The sequence below is a fragment of the Belonocnema kinseyi genome, chromosome 7 (genome assembly GCF_010883055.1).
Source record: "Belonocnema kinseyi isolate 2016_QV_RU_SX_M_011 chromosome 7, B_treatae_v1, whole genome shotgun sequence".
In the NCBI taxonomy this organism is placed as follows: domain Eukaryota; kingdom Metazoa; phylum Arthropoda; class Insecta; order Hymenoptera; family Cynipidae; genus Belonocnema; species Belonocnema kinseyi.
This window is the reverse complement of record NC_046663.1, coordinates 109,486,900-109,495,404: the sequence shown is the minus strand read 5'-3', so window position 1 is coordinate 109,495,404 and position 8,505 is coordinate 109,486,900. Positions and strand designations below refer to the sequence as shown.

At 31.1% G+C, this 8,505-nt stretch overlaps 1 protein-coding gene across 1 annotated transcript in view; it reads right to left on the bottom strand.

Annotated features, from left to right (window-relative positions):
• The window catches only part of LOC117176616 (monocarboxylate transporter 12-like), a 120,991-nt gene that overhangs the window by 88,151 nt on the left and 24,335 nt on the right, over positions 1 to 8,505 (bottom strand). The gene's annotated exons all lie outside the window — the stretch shown is intronic.

Here is an 8,505-nt window from a genome sequence, read left to right as displayed (position 1 = left end):
TGAGGTCGGATTCGGATTCAGCGCAGCAAAAACCTTCGGGTATACTAGGTCTGGTCTCTGGTTCCGGACCTTTGTCAAATTTTGTCGGCCTGTGTAATTTATCGCAGAATTTTATTGCATTTCGTCTTATTATAAGGCATTTTTTAAAGTCAATGTTATACAAATTGAGGAATTTTAGCAACAGGAACCAAAGAAAACGTCAAATAGACATCGCAAACATCCTGGGGATATCCCAATTTCAGCCTTGCAAAATATTTGACTCGTTATTCCTAGGACGACCTGGGAGATAAATGGGATCGAATGGGGTATGCCAGTATATCCTATTGCTGTGCCCATGCAGAAATCGCCATATATTTTCCCGATTACCGATCTGGCTATGATAGGTTGAATACTTTCTGACCCAGATCTGATAATCCCATGGCCCAGATCCAAGCCAGGCCGGTTCAGGTATCAAACTGAGTGTCCTATTTTTGATTAAATTCATGGTTATTATCTGAGGTAAGTGTATAATACAACAAACAATATGTCAAAGCCTAGTACACTACGAGTTTGGAAGCATCGCATGTCAGCTACTTTAGACCATATTCGAGATGTGAACGAGGGTAAGTAAATTGCTAAATCGTATTGGATATTTATCTTGAATAGATAGCTGGCCCCAAAATTGAAATTTATGCGAAAATTGATTGTAAATTGTGTGTTTTAAAATATTTCGAGTTTACATTACAGTTATAAAATTTAAACAATTATATACATTTTAGCCCATGTTATTGGTTATATATTGAAAATTAGGTAGCTGGTGATGCAGATGATGGAGAAGAAAGTGAAATTCATATGGAAATTTAAGTTTCACGAATTATAGAAAATCGAAATAGTTATGAAATCGAGAATAGTGATTATAAACATATTAGATTTACTCATGGAAAGATAATTTGCAACTTACTTTTTATACAGATTGATTTAGGGTGTTAAAACAAATTTCTTACTTCAAAATTCGATTTCCTTATTTTGATAAAACTGCTATCAGAAATAGAAACGTGTTTATCAGAGTGATGCAAAAAACGCTTTTCAAGCTACATGGAAAGACAAAAAATAGTTTTTATTTCCGAAGAAAGGAAATTCGTAATTTTTTTCGATATTAGAATATTAACTCGTACCACAGGGCACTTCAAAATCCCATTTAATTAACACGGGAAAATATAGAAATTATGAAAAATTTAACTCATGTTCCAGGGTTTCGTCAAAACATGCCAAACTTTTTAGGGGTTAAGGGGAGTATCTACATAATAAAAAAATACTCATAACTCTTATTTCCAACCTATGATAACCGTCCCCGCAGCGCCCCGAATTATTTGAACAATTATTTACGTTCTATTTTCAAAATCTCTCAAAGTTGAGCCAGAGCTATCAACTTTTTTTCAAATTAGTATCCTATGCTACGTTTTGTTGAATAACTACATAATTCTGAAACATTTATTCTAATGTTTAATCAATTTCTTTTTGCTTGGACAATTTTTATTTGCTCAAGCATAGATAAAATACATTAACCATTTTTTAATTGTTGAAAAAATATAATTCGATTAAATAATTAATTTTCCAAAAATACTTTTAAAGTCGTATTTTCTGAGTTAGACATAATATTAAATTATTTCGAGGTTTAGTCAATTTTGCCAGAAGCTTTATGTTATTGTTTATACCATTAATTATTGTTATTTTCCTCAAATTTCTTTCAAATTGAGTATGGATGGTTTGCATCTTTTTTGGCGCACTATTAACTAAATCATAAAAGTCATAAAAATTGTTCATTATAAAATTTTACTTATTATTTTATTATTCATAACTTTACAATCTTCATTATGATAATATTATAAAAAACCACATTCACTAATTCAAATTACGAGGAAAAATTCATAAGATTTCTCTTTTATGAATATCAAGATCACATACAGGAAGAAACAAAAAATATATATTAAAATATATTCACAAATTATATTTGTTTAAACAATTGAAAATTGGTACATTTATTCCTTTGATACACTATACAGTTAGAAAAATAATTGTATGTGTTCTATTTTATTTTGTTTTTTTAGTTATCACAAAATAACTGCCTACACAAATAAAAATTGTGTAAAGAAATATAAATATGTTAAACATCAGAAGAATTGAATCAAAAATGTGTAATTATTCAACAAAAAGTAGCATAGGATACCAATTTGAAAAAAGTGGACATCTCTAGCTTAATTTTTAGAAATATTGAAAATAAACTACAAATAATTGTTTAAATAATTACATTATGTTTTTAGAAAAATGTAATACCCCAAACAATGTCAAAATATTGGATTTGAATCAAAAAATACAACTTTTTACATTTTTTGAAATAAGTAACTGCTTAAATAATTTACGTTTATTTAAACAATAAAAAATTGTTTAAAAAGTCATGGGAAGTCACGTGAAATAAAAGTTATTAGTATGGTTTTATTTCGTAGACACTATTCTTCAATCCCTATAAAGTTTGGTACGCTTCGATGAAATCCTGGAACATGAGTTTAATTTTTCGAAAATTCCACATTTCCCCATGTTAATTAAATAAGATTTTGAAGTGCCTGATGGAACGTGTTAATATTCGAATTGCAACAAAAAAAATTTTCTTTCTCCGGAAATGGAAACTTTGGTGGGGAGGGGGGGTGTCTTGGCCTCTATAGTGAAAAAAAATTTACAATTCATTTTTGGACCGCCCTAGTGTCTATGGAGAAATTTTTGAATATTTTGAATGCCTTTTCCTCAAGATTAGAAATACTTAATTTAGCCTCAAAATGGCATCGCCATTTTACTAAAGAATTATAAAATTATGCATTTCTTCGCTCGGTACAGTGGTGGACTGGCATGGAGCCGCAGCCGAGATTTCCCGGCTACGCCTTCTTAGTGGGCGCCCCCAAGCCATGCCAAGGCGCCCCATAAAGATTATATTGTTAGAAAAAATCAATATATTTTTAATTACAATGAAAAGGGTGAAAAAAATATCTAATAATATCTGCGATTTAGACTTATATTCCTATAAGTAATAGCAGTAAAGTAAGAAAGTCTCCTCCAATTTCCTTTCACATATATTATTTCTAAGAAATTCGCCAATACATGTTTTGGATCCTATTTAGGAAAATATTTTTTTAGTAAATAATAGATTATTCATTTTGAAAAAGTAAAAGTGAAAGGAACACTCTTTTCATCAATTATATCACGGCATTTTAAATTTATTTATTTCCGATGCAATTGAAAATATACTTATTTATTAAAAATGTATATCGTATAGGACACCTAAATGCATTTTTTATGGGTGCCCGCCAATATAATGATTTTTTTTTACATATTATAACTTTCGATGGTGCCTACATGTGCCTTGAAGGAGTTTCTAGATCAACTTATTTATATAAAAAGTATGACTCAATTTTAACTTCCAAATATAAAAGGGAGCAACTCATTTAATTTATTACAAAATGTTGAATAATTATCGGCTGTTAATTATTTTTGTAATTATTAAGTTAAAGCTCAATTTTTATATTAAAATGAGTACTTGTTAGTTATAGATAGTACTTATAGACCATAAGCCCGCAACCTAAATGGCAAAGTGATACGGATAAGGCCAATTTTCACCTGAGATGTTCGTCTTATGATGAGGAACAACGTAAAATTGGGTGGCCTACAGGTCGGAGTCTATGCGTTTAGCACAACCTGGTAAAGGTTTCCATTTTGAATGTTAACTAATGTGACTCGAAAAGGTTGATAATTGGTGTACATGTAGGGGATGATATTAGAAATAGCACATGCCCATTGTCAGGCACTTATCTGGATGCAAAAACGTTGTGAGGCGGCTACAAAGTCGCCGGAAATTCAAGTGAAATTGTTTGAAATCGATTTTACAGGGAAAAGTTTCACACCAAAGTTGGCTGACTCCCAGAGATGCATATTTTTATTATTATATAATTTTTTGATAAAATTGATACATTTGGAGAAAAAATCGATTAAATAAATACTGCACTGAGAAAACTATATTACATGAATTACAATATATACCGTAATTTCTGTGCTATATATCGTGGTCATCGCATTATGATAGCGCAAAATCGTGATATCATACATTGCAAGTTTTTACATTATATACCGCATAATTGTTGAATCTATAACGTAAGAATAAAAGTTTATTACGCTTTTACATTGTATTTCTTCTTTTGTGATCTCGCGAGGGTTCGAGTAGTGAGCAAGCGATCACAGAAAAAATTAAAGATAAAGTTTACATTGATTCCAGATGAAAGATACACCGGAACAAAAATTAACCGTGCCAGATCAACTTTACATGAATCGAAAATGATTTCCGATTTTTAACCTTGCCTGGGTAATCCTTCGCCTAATAATCGCTTCATTTTCATTCGAGGTGTAGCGACAATTAGGATGCTAGCGCTATACAGCGTGGTTTAACTTCGTTAAAGAGAGAAATGGGAATTTCCATCTGTCAGTTACATTTTGCGCTTTTGCTAAATGGTATTAAATAAGTTCTAATTCGTCTACAATAACATGATTCATTTTGGAGGAGATATATCAGTAAGAACAAATTTTTTGTGTTTTCCGTTATTGATTCTACAGTTCAGAATAATTTTCCTAACCTCAGTGAAACTTTAAACGAAATATGTTTAATCATTAACCGTTGCCTGTCTTACCTGCAGCAAATTTTTCCTTTTTTCTGTGATGGTTTTATATCTGGTGTCCCGATTTATAGCTCGAATTCACCCATACTTTGCCTTTTCCCCATTGCTGCTAAGGACACCGTAGCAGGCGAAAGCAACAAAATTTAACTTTATTTGTTTCTGTGATATTAGTGCATTATAATTTCGTACAAAGCTCCTGGACCTGATTTTACGTTATCATATTGTGCTTTCTTGCAATATAGAGGTTTGCGATATTATTGTGCGATATCTTTTTCTCCGTATATAACAATATTGCCATTTGGATAACAAATTTCTTATTTTGTTTCAGATTTTTCCCTGTAAAATCAATTTCGAGAAATTTCACCTGAATGCCCAGTGACTTCGAAGCCACCTGACAACACTTTTGCATCAAGCTAAGTACCTGATAATGCACAGGTGCTAGTTCTAATGTAATCCCCTACACGTACAACAATTTTCAACCTTATCCGAGTGACTTTAGTTTACTGTTAAAAATTGACACCTTTGCAGGTCGCCACCGCTAAACGCATCCACTCCGACTTGTAAGGCACCCATTTTTACGTTCCTCATCATCAGATGAACATCTCAGGTAAAAATTGGCCTGGTCCATATCGATCGGTTCTACGAAGAATAGGCTATCTTTTCGTTCCCGTTAAGAATCAGGCTAACTTAATTTTGCTACGTTTTCAGGAGGAACAAATAACGTATTATTTTTCGAAATATTTCCAACGAATTCAAAACTTCAGCATTTTGCATTACAGTTTATAATGTCATTTAGGGTCCTATAACTTTCAAAGCAAGAAATTTTAATAGATTTTTATTTATTTTTACACTTCTACGCGTTAACTAAATTACATACAAAATGAAGTTAGTTTAAATGAAGGTGTAAATCTTCGCGGAAAAATACTTTAAACCTTCCAGTCTGTGTGATAAGTTTGATGTTGCCCAAACTATTTGCCAATGTTCATTGCTTTCACACTTTCATCTTTCTGTATACAATAGATTATGATATGATAATTTGTGGACATGAAGAATTCGAATGGAATTATAATGCGAGAGGGCAGAAAGAGGTTATGGATTAAAAATTTTTAATGGAATCTATTTTATTCTTGAAAAATAATAAGAAACTTATAAAAAGTGAACAATTTATTGAAACTCTTAGACGAATAACAATCTGCCCGCGCAGCGGATAGATTGTACAAATTGGTACTCAAGTAGAAATTTGACTTAGAATGATTAATTTCGTATTTTTGTTACTTAGTTTCTTCTAAATTTTACTATGAACCACCGTAACAATGTATCGTTTCAATGAATTTATATTATTACAATTCATTATATGCATTGGTATTGAAATATAAGTATTTTGACTGTCTTATTTTTGAAATTTAAAAAGTGCGCCTTCTATAAGCAAACTATTTCGTTATTAACAAAATTTAATTTTTGTATTTTCAATGCAATTTTTTTACGATTGAAACGAAGCTTAAAATAAAAACGGCACCTTCCATAACAAATGATTAATAATGAATTTGGAGTTCTTTTATCGGTCAATACATTTTGTCCAAGGATGTTTCTGGTAGTTTGTGTCGTTTAACCCAAAAATTCATTTTTTAAAAACTTTTTATATTATTTTTTACGAATAAAACAAAAACCATGCATTTTATTAAAAATTCAATAAAAAAGTTGTATTTTTTATGCCCCTGCGGGTAACCAGTTCACCATTGGCTCGATATGCATAGTATTGATGAACATGGCGTTTAGGAAGGTTTTTTTAAACATAAGTATAACATTGTTTTTAACTTCCAAAAATTTCTTCTGGTCCCTTATATTTCAAAAACAGTGTTGGTCTTCAAATAGTGCTTTTTGTATGTATGTATAATGCCGAGACAGGGCACAGAAAAATCAAAAACCTGAATTAAGTTGAAATTTTTACTTATTTTAAGGTTCAACAAAAAAAGCATATGCAATCTGAAATTAAGAATATGTTTTAATCATTAAAGTAAGCAAACAAAAAGATTGAAATTTAGGTTGTAGAGAAATAAAATTTAGACCATATTTATAACTAAAAAGTCAGTGTAAGTTTTAGAATAATTTAAATTAAGAAGTCTCCTAGCTGAAAGCAAAACTCATATTTATACTGAAATTTTGGATCTCCTTATCTTTTGCACCCGTGTGGCCTAACCTGAAAGAACATGACTTGTAAAGATATTCCTTATAAAATCCCATTGTATTTTATACAAATTCGCAACTAGGGCACCTTGTCTGCTCCAAAAATATCGAATATTTACTTCTTTATTTGTGTTTTATTACTTTTTAATGGCAATCTTAAAGAATAATAATGTGCATTCTAAGAACATCTGACTTTAAACCAAAAATATGAGCTGAAAATGTAGCTTTGACGTCGAAAAACAGTAAATAGACCGTTCATGAGTGAGTTTTGTTACCGAATGCAATTTGAGATACACATAAAACTCCGGGGTGTTATATCATTTTTGAAATTCACAACAAAGTTTTACTTTACACGCGGACTAGAGTATAGAAATGGAACAGATTATCAAAACCACATTACGCGCATGTATCAGCACGATGACGGCACACATGCTATTTGCCTTCAACTCACTTTCAGAACTGTATATTGAAAGTAAGGTGCATAGTTTACTTTATTGCAATCACGAAGTATTTATTTGTTATTTAAGATGCGTAGGTGCTTTATTTAAGAAAATTTGTCTACTTAAATGTAGTTGCTTTCTTAATTCAAGTCAAATTTCAAATCAAGTCGAATATATCTTTAAGTATTTTTTCTTACTCTAAAGATTTTTTATTGATATAACTTTAGCATAGTGTTTTTGACTTACAAAAGGAAGTTTTGATTTCTATTAGAACTACGAAGGAGGAACTTTATTTTTTTCGATAAGCCCTAAAACCAAACATACAAAATGTCATGTCGCACCTGAGCAGGCTGCTGTTTGTAAGTTTTCTTCTAAAATGAAAACGGGGCAGTTTACTCCACAGTGTAATTAAGTACTTCTAGTGGAGTAGGTATTGCTGCTTTGTGAAACTTACGAAAGATGAATATACAATAAGTTTGATTAAAGTTAAAAATGATGTCAAAATTTATTAGAAATGACCGATAGGATACCATCAATTATAATAAATTACTGGATATTTATTACATGTATTTCATGATTTGATTATATTATTTTACTTTCAAAAGCCTCATTATCGAATTTATCATGATAGTAATTGGTATAATGGTAACTTATATTGTGAAATCACCATCCTAAGTTTAACAACGCAGTGATCCCTACTTCAGTAGGAAAACATACTGCTGTGTAAACAACCTCCAATTTTCAAAGAATTATTCCCTAGTGATCATTAAAATTTTTGAAATTATTAATGAAATTACTGAAACGCTTTTAAGTTTTTTCTTGGAATCCTAGATTTTTTAGTCATAGCTAAGCTACGACATAAATTTTTAAATCTGGAAGATCTCGTTGCATTTATGCATTCGCCAAAAGCTAGACCACAGTATTGTTAAGTATTTCATGTAAAGCTAGTGCCTAGTTTTAAACCCAAGATTTTCCTTAGCTTGTGCCCTGACAAATACGTGTAGGGGTGTATTTCTTAATGCAGAAACAGCGCCAGAGATTAAGCCATCTCCCACCTATCCATTAGCGCTACCTCTGCCAATACATCGCACAGTGGGGTGAAATCGGAAAACGAGGTTCAAAATGACATTTAGAACGCAATTATGCACCGATTTTAGAATTTTCTTTTTGAAAAATTCAGAACTAAA